This window comes from Balaenoptera physalus (assembly GCF_965194825.1).
Source record: "Balaenoptera physalus genome assembly, chromosome: X".
Taxonomy (NCBI): Eukaryota; Metazoa; Chordata; class Mammalia; order Artiodactyla; family Balaenopteridae; genus Balaenoptera; species Balaenoptera physalus.
This window is the reverse complement of record NC_138903.1, coordinates 21,536,456-21,555,917: the sequence shown is the minus strand read 5'-3', so window position 1 is coordinate 21,555,917 and position 19,462 is coordinate 21,536,456. Positions and strand designations below refer to the sequence as shown.

At 44.4% G+C, this 19,462-nt stretch overlaps 2 long non-coding RNA genes across 3 annotated transcripts in view; both read left to right on the top strand.

Annotated features, from left to right (window-relative positions):
- Window positions 1-9,330, top strand: part of LOC309652993 — a 9,720-nt gene extending 390 nt beyond the window's left edge. Inside the window, exons 2-3 of one of the 2 annotated variants that reach the window (XR_014258957.1) lie at window positions 302-435; window positions 4,621-9,330. This is a non-coding gene — a long non-coding RNA (uncharacterized lncRNA). Of the gene's footprint in view, window positions 436-4,620 lie in introns of both variants that reach the window. The other variant, XR_014258958.1, reaches the window with a different exon arrangement.
- Window positions 1-19,462, top strand: part of LOC309653016 — a 633,104-nt gene that overhangs the window by 587,502 nt on the left and 26,140 nt on the right. The window lies entirely within an intron of this gene.

Below are 19,462 nucleotides of genomic sequence, written 5' to 3'. Positions count from 1 at the left end.
TACTTAACGTGTCCACTGTGGCCGTTAGCTGTTGTTGACACATTTATCACCCAAGTCATTCTCGTAACGTGCATCAAGGAGGGCTCTGGTTACAAGTACAGAAACCAACCAAAGCCGACTGAACCAAAACAAGAATCCACTATAAGGCTGCTGGCCTGCCTCATGGAACCTAAGTGGAGATTAGAAAGGGACTAAAATCAAGGAACTCAAATTCTTGGAAAGCTCGGGCTCGATCTCTCTCTCTCCCCCCCGCCAACCCTGTTTTTCTCTGCACAACTATTTCTTTCTTCTTTCTCTACAGATCAACTTTCTGCACACTTGCCGCTCACAGTTTCTGAGCTTTTACATCTCTGCTGTCCTAGAACCCAGATGGAACTCAAGTCTCACAGAACTGAACCTCCAAATTTCCTGAGAAAGACATTCTGATTGCCCTAGGTAAGGTGCTTAGCCTCGGACAATAACATGCAGCCAATGACGCGGGAAGACATGTACAAACACTCCCTCCAAGGGGGTCACGTTGAAAAATGGGAGCAAGGGTAAGGGAATTTGGAGGGACAATTCCTGACGACATGAGGAATACTGGTCTTTGGCTAGGTAGACACCTCAAAATATATCCACTAGAAAATTCAAGTTAGCTGCTGGGACATGCTCGTCCTCACCCCCTCCTGGCTGTCTCTTCTGTTTGCTCCCTATGACTAGTTTACCTCTTGAGGATCCAGGCTTTGGGCTGATTTTTTTAGTTCCCAGAGGCTGCCAGGTGTTGAACTGGGCCTGTATGGGAGAGAAAGAAGAGAAAAAGAGAATTACCTTTACGCCATAGAAAGAGGAGAATTAGATCAAGGAAAGAATAAGTATATTTTAAGCATCAAGGCATGACAAATGATTTCTAAGAGGAGAGTTGGATTAAGAAAAGAATAAGTACATATTAAGCGTGAAAGCTTGATGGATTATTTTTAAGTTGTTGCCTTTGAGTCATTTTTTTCAAACCAAGTGACTCAGCCACCAAGAGATTCTTTTGTTATATGATCAACCTTACTTTACTGCTAATAGTGCAAGTTCCAATGATGATGTGTTCCTGATTAAACGCTGCACTGATGAAGCAGCCTGTTTCTCTGTCCCTTATGAAGCATCATCTTCCAACACTGATGATTGAGTCTATAAAAACAGACCCATCAATATATTTGAATAAAAAATAAGTGGTTGAATTTGGGAGTAGGATTTTAAGTTTTTAAGGAACAATGTCACGCAAGATAGAACAACACACATATTTAGGAAAAAGGCTTCCTCAAAGGCCATATGGTATACTGGTCAATATTCTAGCTTTGTGGCCTAGTGATTTCAAACCCTGGTTTCTGCCTCTTTACTAGCTGTGTGATCTTCAACAAAATATTTAATTTCTTATCATAAAGTAGGAGTAGTGATAGCATTTGGGTGAGGTTTACTTGAAATAATGGATTGTATCAGTTAGGGATTTTGCTAGACTGCAAACAACAGAATCCGTGACTAAACAGTAGCTTCAACAGACCAGGGGATTAGTTTTTCTCACTCACCAAGAAGCCCAGAGGTAGGTAGTCACTCACTGGCCTTGGTTAAAGGGGCTCAAAGATTTCAGAGCCGAGGTCTTTGCAGTTCCCATGACCTTTCTCTCATGGTCCCAAGATGGCTGCTGCAGCCTCAGCCATCATGTCCATATTCCTAATAGCAGAAAGGAGGGAGGGGTGATGATTGAATCAAGAGAGCAAGAACTTTCCCAGATGTTGAAGTCAGGGCAGGCTAAGAGCTGTAACAAACAAGCCCCACTCATCAGCAGATTAGCACAATAGTTTACTTCTCACTCTTGCCAGGGTCAACTGATAGCAGAGGGTAAGGGTTGTGGGGACAGGGTGGGGTGCAAGGGCTTCCAGGCTTAAACTGGGCATGAATATCCCACCCGCAGGCAAGGGAAAAGAGAATATGGGGAATTGCGTAGGAAGGTTTATGGAGCTGGTTGAGAATCGAGGGACTATATTTTTATTCACATTTTATTGGCCAGAATTCAGTCAAGTGGGTCCACATAGATGTAAGGGGAGCAAGAAAATATAGTCCCTGAATGGACAGTTCCTCCCAGCAACACCTCTATGTCATGGAAAGGGAGCATGGATCTTTGGGGATACAGCTGTCTCCGTCACATTGGAGATCCAGAGCGACTTCTACAGAAATTTTATTGTGTACAACCATGGCACCTGATCATCCCTGCCTGCAGTAAAGGCTGGGAAATGTCATTTTCGGCCGATATCATTGCAACCCTGGGTAGATTAGTTTCTTTTAGTGAGGAAGAAGATACTGTGTAGGCAGCTAGCAGTGTCTGCCACATGAGAGCACAGTGCCTGGTCCTTAGTAAATACTCAGTAAACGCTAGCCGTTGTCACTGCTGTGATAGCTTTCTTAGGGAAAGATATCCTATTTGACATAGCTGTCTCTCCTGCTGGAAGTTACTTACTCAGCATCCTGGTTAATTGATTGCTGAGCCTGGAATGAGAAGACTTGGGTTTAAATCCTGGTTTGGTCCCTTCCCATCTTCTCTGAGCCTCAGTTTCTTTATCCAAAAAATGGGAAGGGTTCAACCTGCCTCACAAGTTTGTTGTGTGGATTAACTGAGACAGTGAGCCCACATGGGCTGAAAGCATTATTTTATACATATTACATACACAATACTAAAACTGAAAGTCAAGTGGAAGAAACCCACAGGCCCATTGCATTGCTTTCCTAGGGCTGCTGTGACGAATACCACAAACTGTGCGGCCTAAAACACAAGGATACAGTCTCTCCCGGTTCTAGAAGTCTGGAATCAAGGTGTTGGCAGGGCCAGGCTCCCTCTGAAGTCTCCAGGGGAGAACTGTTCCTTGCCTCCTCCAACTTCTGGGGGTGGCTGGGAAGCCTCAGCATTCCTTGGCTTGCAGCTGCATCACTCCAACCTCTGCCTCTGTCATCACATGGCCTTCTCCCAGCGTTCTCTGTGTCTCTTCTCCTCTTATAAGGACACCGTTTAAGGGCCCATCTACTCCAACACAACCCCATCTTAACCAATTATACCTGCCACGATCCTATTTCCAAATAAGGTCACATTCTGAGGTACTGGGGGCTAGGACTTCAACATATCTTTTTTGGGGGGAACACAATTCAACTCACAATATTCATCAAATGATGAATGGATAAATAAAATGTGATATAACCATATTATGGAACATTATTCAGCAATAAAAAGGGATGAACTACTGACACATGCTACAACGTGGATGAACCTCAAAACATCCGCTAAGTGAAAGAAGCCGGACGTAAAAAGTCACATATTGTATCATTCCATTTAGACGAAATGTCCAGAATAGGTAAATGTATAGAGATAGAAAGTAGATTAGTGATTGCTTAGAACTGTGGGAGGGGGGACTGGGGAATTACTGCCAATGGGTACGGGGTTCCTTTTCGGGGGGGAGGGGGACAAAAATGTTCTCAAATTGACTGTGGTGAGAGTTGTGCAAAGAAAATGAGCAAATGCAGCCATCAAAAAGAATGAAATAATGCCACTTGCAGCAACATGGATGGACCTAGAGATTATCATACTAAGTGAAGTAAGTCAGACAAGTACCATATGATATCACTTATATGTGGAATATAAAATATGACACAAATCAACATACCTACAAAACAAAAACAGACTCACAGATGCAGGGAACAGACTTGTGGTTGCCAAGGGGGAGGGGGAGGAGGGGTAGGGAAGGGAAGGAACGGGCGTTTGGGATTAGCAGAGGCAAACTGTTATATATAGGATGGATAAACAACAAGGTCCTACTGTATAACACAGGGAACTATATTCAATATCCTGTGACAAACCATAATGGAAAAGAATATGAAAAACAATGGAAAAGAATATGAAAAAGAATGTATATGTATGTATAACTGAGTCACTTTGCTGTACAGAAGGAATTAACACAACCTTGTAAATCAACTATACTTCAATAAAATTTACAAAAAAAAAAAGGAAAATGAGCAAATGAAACTCTGCCATTCTAAATAAGTTTAGGCCTCTAACCTTCAACAAATTACATTTCCAGGGTCCTGAAAGAACCTGTGCATGTCATCCTATAAATGCTGCTAGAAAGCTTAAAGGAATCCTTTGCTGGGAAAGAAGAAAATAAGACTTTCAGGCCCTCCCTCCAGCACCCTCCGTCAAATTCTCCATGGGAGGAGGAGATGTAGCTGACCAAGGGGACCGGGGAGAAGTGGCAGTCACTGTCGTCAAAGTGCATGCTCTTTGCCCAGCATCTGGAAGCCCCTCATTTGGAATGCAATGACTTCCTCAGTATACAGCCAGGACATCACCCTGTATCTTGGCTTAGCTCAGTTTTGAGCCCCCTGTCATCATTGGCTGGAGTAACCCCACTGTTTTCTCTTCCCTTTCCTTAAGCCTAAACTTGCATTTAAGCGTTCTCTTTGCAGGTCAACTTTGGCAAGCCATTCAAGGCCCTGTTGTAAAACTTTCCATGAAATTATCCCTACAATGTCACAACAGGATACGAAACTTTGGGACATATATTACCACCAGACTGTTATTTAAACTTATATTTTTATTTCTATGTCCCACAGAATCTAAATAGTCCAACTCCAGTTCATCCTGCAAAGAAGAGGGGGCAGAAGCTCGTTTTTACAGAGAGAGAAAAGGCAACTGAGAACTGCTATTTTGATCTTGCATACTGCCACACGCCTGGTCCAGGGCTGGGGCCTGTCTGTGATCCAAAGAGGAGTAAGACCCAGAATCTGCTCTCGAGGATCTTTGAATCTTGTTGATGACAGTGTGAGTGGTGAGTGAAGCAGGAAGAACTAGTGCACCTAAGATTTGTGACTTCAACTGCCTCCAAAACTCCCCCGTGTTCCCTATGTCCCTCTCTGGGTCTTTAATGATTTCGCCACTTTCTCTCTGTACGTTGCTCCAAAGAAAGTTTCTCTAGCTATCTTTTCTTCTTTCTCCATCTTTCAATAATACTTCTTTTTGAGGTGACTCTTTCCTCCCCCCACCTCAGCCCCCAAATCAGCAGGCCATTTCTTCTGTTTCCAGCTGCCCCAGGGTTAAATACAAATGTCTGTTACATTAACAGGAAGAAAATAGAACTGAAAGAAAGTTTGCCTAATTTGTAAAAGAAAAATGAGTTTCGATCCCAGTAGCTTATGTATTATTCTTGTAAGGACAGGGTTTACATCGATCATCTTTTCCATGGCAGTCAAGTGTGGAACGTGGTGAAGTTAGAAATGTAATTGTGTAGACGTAAAAAATTGCATCTCTATAACCATCATTGGGACACTTTTCTCAAGATGCTATTTCGGTGTCCTTCAGAGCAATAATGATATCAATTGAGAATGTAAGAGAAGCAACTTAAATGTTATGGCTCGTTTACTTCTGGGAAGGCTAATGTGCTCCAGAGCAAGACTATTGCTCATGACAGAAGGTACTCGCAGAGAGGCTGGAAACGCTTCAAGACCATTAAAATAAAATGCCAGTCATTCCTGCTGTTCAAATATTCTTCAACTTCTACTTTAAGGCACCAACACGTACGAATGTAACTGTGTTATTCTCTCTGATAGCTGGAATCTATCTAAGCCAAATGCTTAGGAATTATGGACTACTGGGGCTACCAGAAGACAAATGAGGTGGATAAAATGTGTCTTTTTTGTGCTGGCACGTTCAACATTTGAGCCCCGTTACCGTTTGTGTTGAAATGTATTCAAAAATGAAAGTGCCTGAAGTGTCTTTCCTCAGCTGAATTGAAGAAGAGGTTGGGGAAATGCATAAACCACCTCGAGATCTCAACCCAGAAATCTGAGAGAGAAACCGTCACACATCTGTGCTCAGAATTATTTCCCACACTAAAATTTCTCTAGAGTTAATGGTCCATTTGTGAATCAGGAAGTTGTCATCTTGATAAAGCTGTCCTCCCCACCCGACCCTCCCACAGCCCAGTAACTCAAAATTCTCTCCCTGATGAGCAAGTGGACCACAGTTTGAAAAAGGCACGTTGGATCAGAAAAGGGCAATTTTAAAAGCCAGTGCTGTGAAAGGTGATGCTTCCCCATTGCACGAGGAAATTATTTCTGTTCAATGCCTGCCTTAGGAGGGGAACACTTAAGGTTCAGGGACCCCATTGGCACATCATGGCTTTGCCTGGGACACCGTGCCAATTCAAACTGTCACAGAGTACGGGGAGGGAAAAAAAGCCTAAATCAGTTTCTATTCTTTAACAGAAAGCAATACTGTAGTTTAAATTAGCAAGGCGCTGCTGAACCACTATTTAAAATGCGTTTGCACTGACATCCCAAGAAAGGTTTTTTTCTTGTTTAATTGCACTGTCAGTGTGGAACGCTTTCACTTAAAACCATTCTGAGGTAGACCTTTTAATAGAAAGTGACAATTTAAATTGCCATGATAGCAACGTAAATGGTGCTTAAATTCGTTACTAAACCGATGTCGCAGTTGGCTCCAGACCACTTTGTTAAAGCCGAAGAAAAGGTGTTGGGGGAAGGGAGGAAAGTAACTCAATGGTGAATCATTAATTCCTTTTATATTCATTGTAATAACATTAGCTGTGATGAAGTCATCTGGCTCCCAGTAGAGGTAATGTACATTTCTATTGAATTCCACATTATTCCTTTCTAACGTCACCCTGATTAACGCCTATACCGAGGAATTGCTCCAGTCGCAGGCACTTCCTGCTCTGCAGTTACTCTGTTTTCTTGTCTTCATTGCAATGGTCCAAAGACAGGAGCTGTGGCTTCCATTTGCTCGTTGCAGTCTGTAAGTGTACGTGCTAGATTTATCTACCGCCATTCTTTATTCTGCCTTAAACAAGTCGGATTCTCCTGGTAGCCCGTGGAAACGACTCTCGCTAGCTTTCAAGAAGGACTGTCCCCAGAGCTGAAGGTGCCATGTGAGTTGAGGTCAAGGCTGCTTGAGTGGTGCCATTGGTCAAACTTGATTGGTTTAGGGGCCCAGTGGGTGCGGGCATCATAAAATCTCAGGCAGTACTAGATCTGTGAACCTGGAGAGGCGCTCGGAAGTGGGTTACAGTTGAGTTTGGAGCGTTGGGGACAGTGAGAGGGATGGTGACAGGGGTTGGGAGGGATGGACGAGGAACCGAGAAGCCTGTGGGATTGAGGGCCACGCAGAGTCACCTTCACAGTCTCCTGTTCAGTTGTCTCGGTTCTGAAACATACCCCCTTAGAAGTAAATTAATCATTCGGTTTTTCTATTAAGCACAATAAGTAAACTAGATTATTCTAGAATCACCATTTTAAAATACGCTGTACATTCCTCTTTATCATGTAAAAATTACCTCAAACGATCAACAGTTGTAACTGGGCTCACAGTAGGGAAACATACTTCCCATTTTAAACTTAAAACATATTTAGGACAGGGTTTCTGAATAGTTTCTTGAGGTCATACAATTTAAGGGTTCTGGGAATGATTTTACAGTCTTCAAATTTTCCCTAAATCAGGCATTACAATTTCTGAAATTTCCCTCACTCAAAATTGGACGTGACCATGATGATCATCTGGGGCATGATATTAGGGTCTTAGTTTTGGTATCTGGGGATGGGTTACAGCGAGACCATGAAAACCATACACAGATTTTTGTGTAGTTGTGTATTACTAAGGAGAGAGAGTTCATTTCTTTCATTAGAATTTCAAAGGAGTTTGCAAACCAAAAAATAGTTAAGAACCATTCATTCCATCTGACTTTACTGAAAACCAGAAAACGGAGGCCCAGAGAGGTGCTTGACTTCCCAAGGTCACACTGATAGCTCTTGGCCGGTCTACAGAATCCCTGTCTCTGATTCCCAGTCCAAAACAGTCTTTTTAATTTTTTTACAAATCTTCTTCCTTTTGCAAAACAATGGATACTGCAATGCTGTGCTTTTCTGAAAGCCAGTCTCCTGGCAAACTCAACTTTCTGGAACACAACTGTCACTGGCAGAGGCAAAAGAGGCCCCAGAGCCACTGAAATTGTTGTCACGACGTTTCATGCACCATGAAAGGACCTGAGAGATCACCAAAGAGACCGTTCATTTATTCTTTCACTTATTTAACAAAGATATATTGAGCTAAATGCTTATTAATGCTTTTGTAAACAAAATTCTGACAAATTTTGTTATCCGGTTTCACAGAAAATAGCAGAATATGAGCTGGAAGAGGACTGCAGAAGGCAGAGATATGGATCGAGAATTGTGAGATATTTCCTCGCAACCTGACAACAAAAGGAAACAACATCCACTGTTGAAGAGCAAAGAGTCCAAGCCGTGAAGCAGACAGCAAGTGAGTTCTTACACTGTCTGTTTGTGAACACGGAGTTGGGCAGAGTATGTTTTAGAAAGCTCTTCATTTAAAGGGTTAAAATGTATGCCATGTGATGAAAACGTACGTCCACACAAAAACCTGTACGTGAGTCCTCATAGCAGCACCATTCAGAATAGCCTGGAGGTGGAAACAGGCCAATGTCCATCAACAGATGAATGTGATCTATCCATACGATGGAATATTATTTGGCCATAAAAAGGAAGGAAGCAATGAGGCATGCCACAATGTGGATGAACCTTCAAAATATTATGCTAAGTAAAAAAAAAAAAAAAAAGCCACAGAGGACTATATATTGTATGATTCCATTTACATGAAATATCCAGAATAGGCCAATCTATTGAGACAGAAATATTAGTTGCTTAGGGCTGAGAAGGATGGTGGTGGTGGGGGAGGGTGATAACTAAAGGACACAGGGTTTCTTTTTTTTTTTTTTAATTTATTTTATTTATTTTTGGCTGCGTTGAGTCTTCGTTGCTGCGCGTGGGCTTTCTCTAGTTGCGGCGAGCGGGGGCTGCTCTTCGTTGTGGTGCGCGGGCTTCTCATCGTGGTGGCTTCTCTTGTTGCGGAGCACGGGCTCTAGGCGCACGGGCTTCAGTAGTTGCAGCATGCGGGCTCAGTAGTTGTGGCTCGCGGGCTCTAGAGCGCAGGCTCAATAGTTGTGGCGCATGGGCTTAGTTGCTCCGCGGCATGTGGGATCTTCCCGGACCAGGGCTTGAACCCGTGTGCCCTGCATTGGCAGGAGGATTCTCAGCCACTGCGCCACCAGGCAAGTCTCTGGGGTTTCTTTTTGAGGTGATTCAAATGTTCTAAAATTGACTGTAGTGATGGTTACACATATCTGTGAATATACTAAAAAAACACTGAATTGTGTACACTTTGAATGGGTGAATTGTATACTGTGTGAATTATATCTCAATAAAGCTGTTATTTTTTTGTGTACGATATACAAATGCTTAAAGCCTATGCTTTAACCCTGTGGAAAATAGATTTTTCCTTTGGAGCCAAATTTTGAAACTTCACTGGTCTTGAAGAAGAGGTAACAAATGAGGTTAATTCACACCAGGTTCTTAGTGGGTCTGCTTTTGTTATAGTAAGAAAGGCTGCCGCAAAATCTGTGGGAGAGCACAGAATGTCAGAGGAAATAGCAAGGGAGGGAGGAGAGAGAAGAGTTGTGAAAAAAATTTATATATATACTTCTATATTATATATAATATTATGTGTGTGTGTGTGTGTGTGTGTATGTGTGTGTCTCACAATGTCCTATAAGAGGATAAGCCTGAGTTTTGGACTCAGTCATCTAGTTCCCTTAGCCACCTTCAGGAAGATAATTCTCAAAACAGGGAGGCGGAGGCTGAGTCTTGCTGGAGGAAGCTAACTGCCGGTGTCCAGAAAAGGGGGTAATCAGTCTCTTGCGTTTAAGGGTCAAAGGAGTGAAACTGCCTGGTGGCGTGGGGCTGGGGGAGTGCAGAAGACAATGTGAAGGTGTTGAGAGAGGGTACGGCCCCTCCATTGTCCTTGGGGACACAGGAGGAACCCTCTGGCACCATGGCGATCCTCAGGACTGGAAAGAGAGCAAGAATTTTGAGTTGCACGAAGCACGAACACCTGGGCCAGCCCGGGCCCAGCACGTCTAGGGCATCCGAGCACTGGAGAGGACCCACTTGTGTGGCTGGTGGGATGGGACGCTAAGAACTATGACCTATGGAAGCCTAGGCCCGGAGCCGAGCACACCCGGTTGAGCCAATCACCAAGGGAGCGCAGCACGCTGGCCTCGGGGGGAGGAGCAGCACGGGCTGGCAGCCAAGGAAGACTGGTGTCCCCTGTGACACGAGGTGGCAGTGAGTCCCACCACAGCAAGGCCAGCCCCAGGCAACAGGCAGCTGGGATCTTCCGTTTGGACTGTGTGAGGCCCAGTGTTCTCAGACCGCCCGGAGGGCCGTGGAGGAGCCTGAGAGGTTGACGCTGGACTTCCTGCCCACCTGGCACATGTGGTCCTGAATCTCTCTTAACTGAATTTGGAAAAATAAAAGAGATGGGGCACGCTTATACCCTGAAGTTTGTGGAGAAGTTCATGCTGGTTACAGTGAGAATAGTAAGCCCTAGAAGCTGTACAGAACTTTGAATTTATGATGTTTTTCACAAGCATCATCCCGTATGGCCCTCACAAAAGTCCTGCGAGAAGGTAGGTGGTTGACATTATTCTCCCCATTTATCAGATGAAGAAACTGAGACTTAGTGAATCCAAATGAACTGCCCAGTATCACTTAATTAATAAGGGCTGAAGCTCTGACGTCAGTTATTTTGACCCTTAGTTCAGTGGGCCTCCTATAACACCGTGATGCTTCTTGAAAAAAAAAAGAATACATAGGCCGCCCAAAACTTCTGAATTTTCCTGGCTCTGGCCTGAAAGGAATGATCATAGTCCAGAGCTATATTCTGAAATAACCTCAGTTTGGCCCCAGCTGCTTTTCTCGCTTTAGTCTAGGACACTGGCTCAAAGAAAACCTCTCTCCACGCAGCTGGCCTCTCCAGCTGCTCCAGACTCAGACTGGCCCAGGCCCACCCAGATCATATGCACCCTGACCCAATCCCACCACCTCTACCTGCCACACCAATCGCTTCTGAACTCACCATGTCACAGAGAAGTGGATGCTACACTTTGTTGGGCTGTCTCCAATATTACTGCTGTCTTGCACTGTTAATTATCTGGGTTGTTGTGTAGATTCTGTCTTTCAAACTAGAGTGGAAGCTCCTTGAGGTCAGGGGCCTCGTTTCACTCGCTTTTGATTCTCAGCGGTGTGTAGTGCATAGAAGGGGCTAGTAAACTGCTTTAAATGAATGCTTATTCCTTTTTCTCAAACACATAGTGGGCACTCAGAAAATATTTGTTAATTGCCTAGATGGCAAATTTACTATTCTCTAGTCAACTCCCATGCAAAAAAAAAAAAAAAAAATCAAGATCCTCACCATCTCTGCCCACCCTGACCCTCACAGACCTATTTCCTCAGGCAGTGACACACTGATGACACTTCACCCTGTAAAGTCATGGTTAACAGCAGGGGCCCTGGGTCTTCCCTGGTGGCGCAGTGGTTAAGAATCCGCCTGCCAATGCAGGGGACACGGGTTCGAGCCCTGGTCCAGGAAGATCCCACATGCCGCGGAGCAACTAAGCCCGTGCGCCACAGCTACTGAGCCTGCGCTCTAGAGCCCGTGAGCCACAACTACTGAGCCCACGAGCCGCAACTACTGAAGCCCACGCGCCTAGAGCCCGTGCTCCGCAACAAGAGAAGCCACCACAATGAGAAGCCCGCACACCGCAACAAAGAGTAGCCCCCGCTCGCCGCAACTAGAGAAAGCCCGCGCATAGCAACGAAGACCCAACGCAGCCAAAAATAAATAAATCAATCAATTTAAAAAAAAAAAAAAAAGAGCAGGGGCCCGGGGCTGCCTTGGTTCAGTCCTCTATGTCAGTATTGGCTGTGTGACCTCAGGCAAGCTCCTAGCCTCTTGCTTCCTGCCTGTGAATTGGGGCTGATGAGGATGAAACCAGTTCTTACCACTTAGGGTTGTTATGGGGATTAAGTGAGTTAATACGTGCTTAGGACCGTTCCTGGAACATGGGTGCATGATGGCTAAGTGCAGCCTGTTAAGATTACAAGTTTAGGGTTACCCCTGCCCTGCCCATACCAGGTATCCAGTCCACTGGCACCGTGGGCGTTCCTCACTCCCCTCAGTTGAAGTTGAATAGATAAAAAGCAGATTCTAAAATCGCCCCCCAAGAGGAGGAAATACGTATTTAGCAACTGTTTTTTCTGCCAACATTCTCCTCCATCTTCAGGATGGGCCTTTAGAGTCACAACAGGTCATGTCATGCTTCACCCAACGGCAGCAAATCCTCTCAGCCCAGCAACGGAATTGGGAATTTTCTCATGCCCCCAACTTCTCAAAAGTTTTGTAGGCTTGGGTGGGGGTCAGTTCAGGGGACCACTTCACTATCAGCCATTCACTCATCCAATCAATCCATCATTTGTACACTGATTTATTCACTTATTCATTCGTTTGTTTAACAAATACTTATTTAGCACCAGCTATGTGGTAGGCATATCCCCAAATGGATACATTTCCTAATAGTTTACATCCTAGTCATTTACAGACAATAGACGAATGAAATGTGTAGTAGTTTTAGATAGTGATATATGCTAAGAATAAAAAATAAAGCAGGGAAGGGGGGATGAAATGTTAGGGGATGGATATTAAAATTCTAGATAAGCTGGCCAAGGAACCAAAATCTGTATTAGTCGAGGTTCTTCAGAGAAAGAACCGACAGGATGGAGAGAGAAAGAACGAGAGAGAAAGAGAGTGTAAGGAGTTTGACTCACATGATTATGGGGGCTGGCAAGTCTGAAATGTGCAGGGCAGGCCACCAGGCTGGAGACGCAGGGAAGAGTTGATGTTGCAGTCTTGAGTCAGATTTCTTCCCGGGAAACTCAGTCTTTTTCACTTAAGGCCTTAATTGATTAAATGAGGCCCACCTTGTTGCAGGAGGTCATGGCGAGAACGTGACCACCGGCTGAGCCACAGAGCTGGGCCTGGGCAGTCAGAGGCTCCTCACCCCCTTCCTTGTCCTTGGGGTGTGCCTTCTGCCCACCGTTCTCATACTAGGAGCTGCTTTCAAGGCTGCAGCCTCTGTGTCGACTTTTAAGATTCTGGTAGACAGGTGCAGAGAGCTGCTCATCTGGTGGCACCCAAGACAAGCCTCGTGGATAAGTTCCCTTGCTCATTAAACCTGTCACCTACTAATCTGGAGGGGCTGCCGCTTTCTTCAGTGTACAGGGGCCAGTTTGTAAACCAACACACCCACATTATGGGGGGTAATCTGCTTTGTTCAAAGTCTACTGAGAAGGGGGTTTGGGGGAAATTTTTTCAGAATGTGTGTGTGTGAGAGAGAGAGAGAGAGAGCCATGCAAATAAATATCCAGGAAAGAGAAATCCAGGTAGAGTGAGAAGCAAGTTCAAAGGCCTTGAAGTGAAGTATGGCAGGCACGCTGCTGGAGTGAACAAGGGGAGGAGTAATGGAGAAGAGATCAGAATTCCAGGGGGCAGACCATGTGGGGCCCTAGTAGGTCTTCCTGAGGACTTGGGTGTTATTCCGAATAACATGCAGGGGAGGGTTTCAACAAAGGAACGACCTGATCTGACTTGGGTTTTCATGAGATTACTGGCCGCTGTGTTGAGAATGCAGGTGGGCAAGGACGGAAGCTAGGAGGCCAGTTGGGAGGCTATTTCAATAATCCAGGTGAGAGGGCTTCCCTGGTGGCACAGTGGTTGAGAATCTGCCTGCTAATGCAGGGGACACGGGTTCGAGCCCTGGTCTGGGAAGATCCCACATGCCGCGGAGCAGCTGGGCCCATGAGCCACAAATACTGAGCCTGCGCGTCTGGAGGCTGTGCTCCGCAACAAGAGAGGCCGCGATAGTGAGAGGCCCGCGCACAGCGATGAAGAGTGGCCCCCGCTCGCCGCAACTAGAGAAAGCCCTCGCACAGAAACGAAGACCCAACACAGCCAAAAAAATAAAATAAAAAAAAAATCCAGATGAGAGATGCTGGGGGCTGGGATCAGCATGGTAGCAGCTAGGGTCAGGGACAAAGGTCAAGGAGAAGCAGCTGAATTCTGGATATAGTTTGAAGACGGAGCCAAGAAGATTTGCTGACAGACTGGATATGGGTTGTGAGAAAAAGAAAGGAATCTAGGATGACACTGAGGTTTTGGGCTATGAACTAGTAGAGCTGCCTGTGAGGTGGTGAAGTTTGCAGGAGTAGCTTGGAGTAGGGTCAGTGTATATCAAAGACTCTATTTGGGACAGATAATGGGGGTGCCTAACACATATTGAAGTGGAGATACCATGTGGGCAGTTGGATATACAGGTCTGGAGTTTGGGAGTGAGGTCCAGGCTGGAGCTAGAAATTGGAGAGTTATCAGCATATAGATGGTATTTAAGGCCCTGAGACATTAAATGAGATCACTCAGAAAGTGAGAGTGGATACAAAAGAGGTCCAAGGATTGAACTGCTAGGCACTTCAGCACTTGGAAGTTGGGAAGATAAAGAGAAACCAGCAAACAGAATGAGAAAGAGTGATCGAAAAGACAAGACAATAAATGTCCATCAACAGATGAATAGATAAAGATATGGAACATATATGCAGTGGAATACTACTCAGCCATACAAAAGAATGAAATAATGCCATTTGCAGCAACATGGACGGACCTAGAGATTATCATACTAAGTGAAGTTAAGTCAGACAGAGAAAGACAAATACCATATGATATCATTTATATGTGGAATCTAAAATATGACACAAATGAACTTATTTACAAAACAGAAATAGACTCACAAACATAGAAAACAAACTTATGGTTACCAAAGGGGGGGAGGGATAAATTAGGAGTTTGGGATTAGCAGGTACACTCTACTATGTATAAAATAGATAAACAACAAGGACCTACGATATAGCACAGGAGACTATATTCAATATCTTGTAATAAGCTATAATAAAAAAGAATCTGAAAAAGAATATATATAATGTTATATATATAAAACCGAATCACTGTGCTGTACACCAGAAACTAACATAACATTGTAAATCAACTATACTTCAATAAAAAGTTGTTTGAAAAAAAAAAAAAAAGACAAAGGGGTGAGTGGGGTATTGTGGGAGCCAAGGAAGAAAGTGTTTCGAGAAAGTGAGCATCTTGTCAAGTGCTGCTGCTGAGGACTGAGAAGTGACCGCTGGACTCAGCCGAGTGGGGGCCATTTGTGACTAGGGCAGTTTTGGTAGAGAGGTGGGGACAAAGCCTGACTGGGTGGGCTCATGGGAGAAAAGTAGCAGAGAAATTGGAGACAGTGAACAGAAGCAACTCTATTATTTAATACAGAAGAAATAACAGTACATGTGTATGCTGGCGAGACCGGTCCAGTAAATAGGGGTAAATTGGTGATGCAGTAGAGAGAGGAGGACAGCAGCCATGACCTTGAGAAGGAAAGCAATCTAGCGCACAGGTGGAGGGACTGCTGTTGGCCGGGAGCATCAACAAGTCGTCTATCTTATCGAAGAGGAAGCAGAGTAAGTGGGGCCAGATGCAGGGGGGTGGGTAGCTATGGTGCTGGGAACTCGTGGAAGTTCTAATTCTTTCCATGTTCTTAGTGAAGTAGGAAGCAAGGTCAAGCTCAACTGAGAGAGTGGAACTAGGGGGAGGAGAGGTTGAAAGTTTGAGGAGTTCTTCAAAAATACAGTGCTGAATTTTGCTTATGAGTTGGGGGACAAGTTCTTTATTCGGTAGTTAGAGCACAAGACACACAAAGCCTACAATGAGCTAACCCAAAGCTTAGGTTCTTGGTAAGATTAGTGTTCACAGAAGTCGGGGAAGAGGAGGGTGCAAAAGATCCCGAGATGCCTGCTGCAGGACAGGAGGTACCGCATCCTGCTCACCGGGTAGCAACTGAGGCTACCAGGAATTTGCTGCGTTGGCCGGTGTTGGACCCCAGTGTGAGGTCTGTCGGTGCCTCCAGAAAGCAAGAGACGAAGAGCCCTCCCTCGGCCTTGCCCATTTGCTCCCTTCAAATGGAAGATGGGATGTAGAGGGTCAAGCAGAGCCCCCCCACCTCTGAGTGGCCGCCCTACTCCTCTGTTGACATGGGGTGACCATGGCAGTGAGGTGAGCCAGCGGACTGCTATGAGGAAAGAGGGAAGAAGCCCGTTCTAACTGTTCTACACTCCAAAGAGCTCCACGTGAAGGCAGCGTTTCCCACCCATGGTCCCCGGACCAGCAGCATCAGTTTCACCTGGGAAATTGTTAGAAATCAAATTCTTAGGCCACGTCTGAGACCTACTACATCAGAGCCTCTGAGGGAAGGGCCCAGTAAGCTGTGTTTTAACCAGGTCATTCTCATGCCAACGGAAGTTTGAGAAGCGCTGCTTAAAGGCAGCCTGGAAAAGTTTCTATCTGCTCTTATCCAGTAGTGCCACCTATTGGGCAAGCTCTTCAGATGCTGAGAGATTAATACAAACACTGGGGAATTTCCTTTTATTTTTCTGTACTTAACTTTACAAACCCAAAACAAAAGGCAACCTTCTTATGACCCTTCACATTATGCAAACACTGATTTTACATGGCTGTAATGAATATATCGAGACGCTTATATTTTGGTTTTTCCATAAAACATTTTGTACCCACTTTCTACGTATTAGTCCAATAGAACATAAAGTCATTATTTTTATTGTAAAATTCCATTATAACAAAATTACATAGTCACGGTGACTACATTTTTCAAAGTAAACTGGACACAGGGTCTGACCGCATATAAACAAGCAGATGGAGACAACGTGGCCTAATATTTGGAATTAATACCATCCCAGGAAATCATAGAAGTTTGTTATCATATCACAAATTAATCCATTGTTCCATGGTTTTAGATGTTTGAGCTATTTCCAGTTTTCAGTAGTTATAAATAATAAAGCCGTAAGTACCTTTGTACAATAAACTGGGGTTTTTTAAGTTATTTCTTTGGGATTAAAAGAAATCTCTAAAGTAAAATTTCCAGCCCAAATGTCTGATAATATCACAGCATTATTTAAAGTTAACAAAAAAACTAGAAATAGTCCAAATGTGTTAACAAAAGAATTGGTAAGTTATGGTAGAGTCATCACGTGCTATTCTACAGCCATCATCAATCATATTTACAACAAGCTTAAAACAACAAATTATCAGGGAATTTTGTCAAGGTTGTGGCTTCCCAGCATCTTTGGAACACCTTTCCTGTGTTGGTCCTGCCTCCATTGTAGAAGCCAGAAAACTTGCTTTGTCAGCTTCTCTTGCAGACAGATTTACACGTGACCTAGGGTTCTTCCATCAGACATGCCAAAGTAAGACTTTGATTCAAAAGTGAGCAACGTGAAGAAGCAGGAAACATATGGGATCCACTTTCTGGTGAGGGTGGCACTGGCTTCCAGCATTCAGAGGTCCTGGTATCTGGTCCTCGGCATCACGGATGCAAACTCTGGGTCCATGTCCAGGGGTCTTCACCTGGTGGTGTGGGTTGACCATTACTGCTGGCTGAATAGCCTTTAAGCCCATCTTTCTGGCCCTCTCAGAGATCTGTGAACTATCTAACTTTCTTTAATAAATTCCCTTTCTGCTTGTGTGCTTGTTCCAGTACTTTTGCAGTAGAACAAAACATCTTAAAACTTAGTGGATTACGTGGCTTAAAGTAGGGTTTCTCAACCAAAGCACAGTTGACATTTGGGCCAGGTAATTCTTTGGGAGGGGCCTGTCCTGTGTCCTGTAGGATGTTTAGCAGCATCTGGTCTCTACCCACTAGATGCCAGGAACAGCCCCCGCCCCTAGTTGTGACAACCAAAAATAATGTCTCCAGACATTGCCAAATGTCCCTTAGGGGCAAAACCTCCCCCAGTTGAGAACAACAATCAAATATTGGAGAATATCTTGACTGGGAGGTTCTGGCTTGGGGTGTCTCATGCGGTTGCAGCCAAATGGTGGTTAGAGCCGGGGGCTGGCTGGGGATCTTTCTCATGTAGTCTCAGGACCTCTCCACATGGTCTCTTTGTATGGACTAGTTTGGGCTTCTTCACAACATGGTGACCTCAGGTTAGTTGAACTGCTTATGTGGAAGCTCAGGGCTCCAAGAGGGTGTCCCAAAAGAACCGGGCACAGGCATACCTAGAGATACTGGGGGTTCCGTTCCAGACCACCACAATAAAGCAAAGATCACAATAAAGCTAGTCACACAAATTTTTTGATTTCCCAGGGCATATAAAAGTTATGTTTACACTATAGTGTAGTCTATTAAGTGTGCAATAGCATTATGTCTAAAAAAACAATGTGCATACCTTAATTTAAAAATACTTTAGGGCTTCCCTGATAGCGCAGTGGTTAAGAATCCGCCTGCCAATGCAGGGGACACGGGTTTGAGCCCTGGTCCAGGAAGATCCCACATGCCGCGGAGCAACTAAGCCCATGTGCCACAACTACTGAGCCTGCGCTCTAGAGCCCGCGAGCCACAACTACTGAGACCGTGTGCCACAACTACTGAGCCCACATGCCACAACTACTGAAGCCCGTGTGCCTAGAGCCCATGCTCCACAACAAGAGAAGCCACCACAATGAGAAGCCTGCACACCGCAACGAAGAGTAGCCCCCGCTTGCCGCAACTAGAGAAAGCTTGCGCGCAGCAATGAAGACCCAATGCAGCCAATAAATTAAGTAATTAATTTTAAAAAATACTTTATTGATAAAAAATGCTAACCATCATCTGACCATGCGGAGTTGCCACAAACCTTCAATTTGTTAAAAAAAAAAAATTTCCAAAGCACAGTAAAACAAAGTGCAATAAAGAGGTACACCTGTAATGCCTTTTATGAACTACCCTTAGAAGTTACATGTTACCACTTCCACCATAGTCACAGGATTCAAGAGGAGTACACGGACTCCGCCTCTGATGGGAAGTGTCACGGTGCCATTGTAAGATCACGTGGGATGGGAGTTGTTGTGGAAACTTTGGAAAATCTGATCTGCCACAGTGCTCAACATCATTACTCACCAGAGAAATGCACATTAGAAGCACAATGAGACACCTCAGCACACCCACCAGGATGGCTAAAAAGAAAAAGACTCACAATGCCAGGTACTGGGAAGGTTGTGGGGGAACTGGAACTCTCATACGTTGCTGATGGGCATGTAAACTGGCACAACCAACTCTGAAAAAAATTGCTTGCATTGACTAAAGCTAAACGTATGCCCAGTCTATGACCCAACAGTCTCTTTCCTGGGTTTGTAACCCAAAGGAAATAAATGCATATGTTCACCAAAGACACAAACGAGAATGTTCATAGAAGCTTTATTCAGCAGAATTAGAAACGGGAAAAAAACCAAATGTCTAGCAATAGGAGGATGGATATATAAATTGTGATCTTTTCATACAATAGAATGTTACAGTGCAATATAAAAGGACTAACAACTTATATATACAACAACATATGAATATGAATTTCATAGGCATTATGCTCA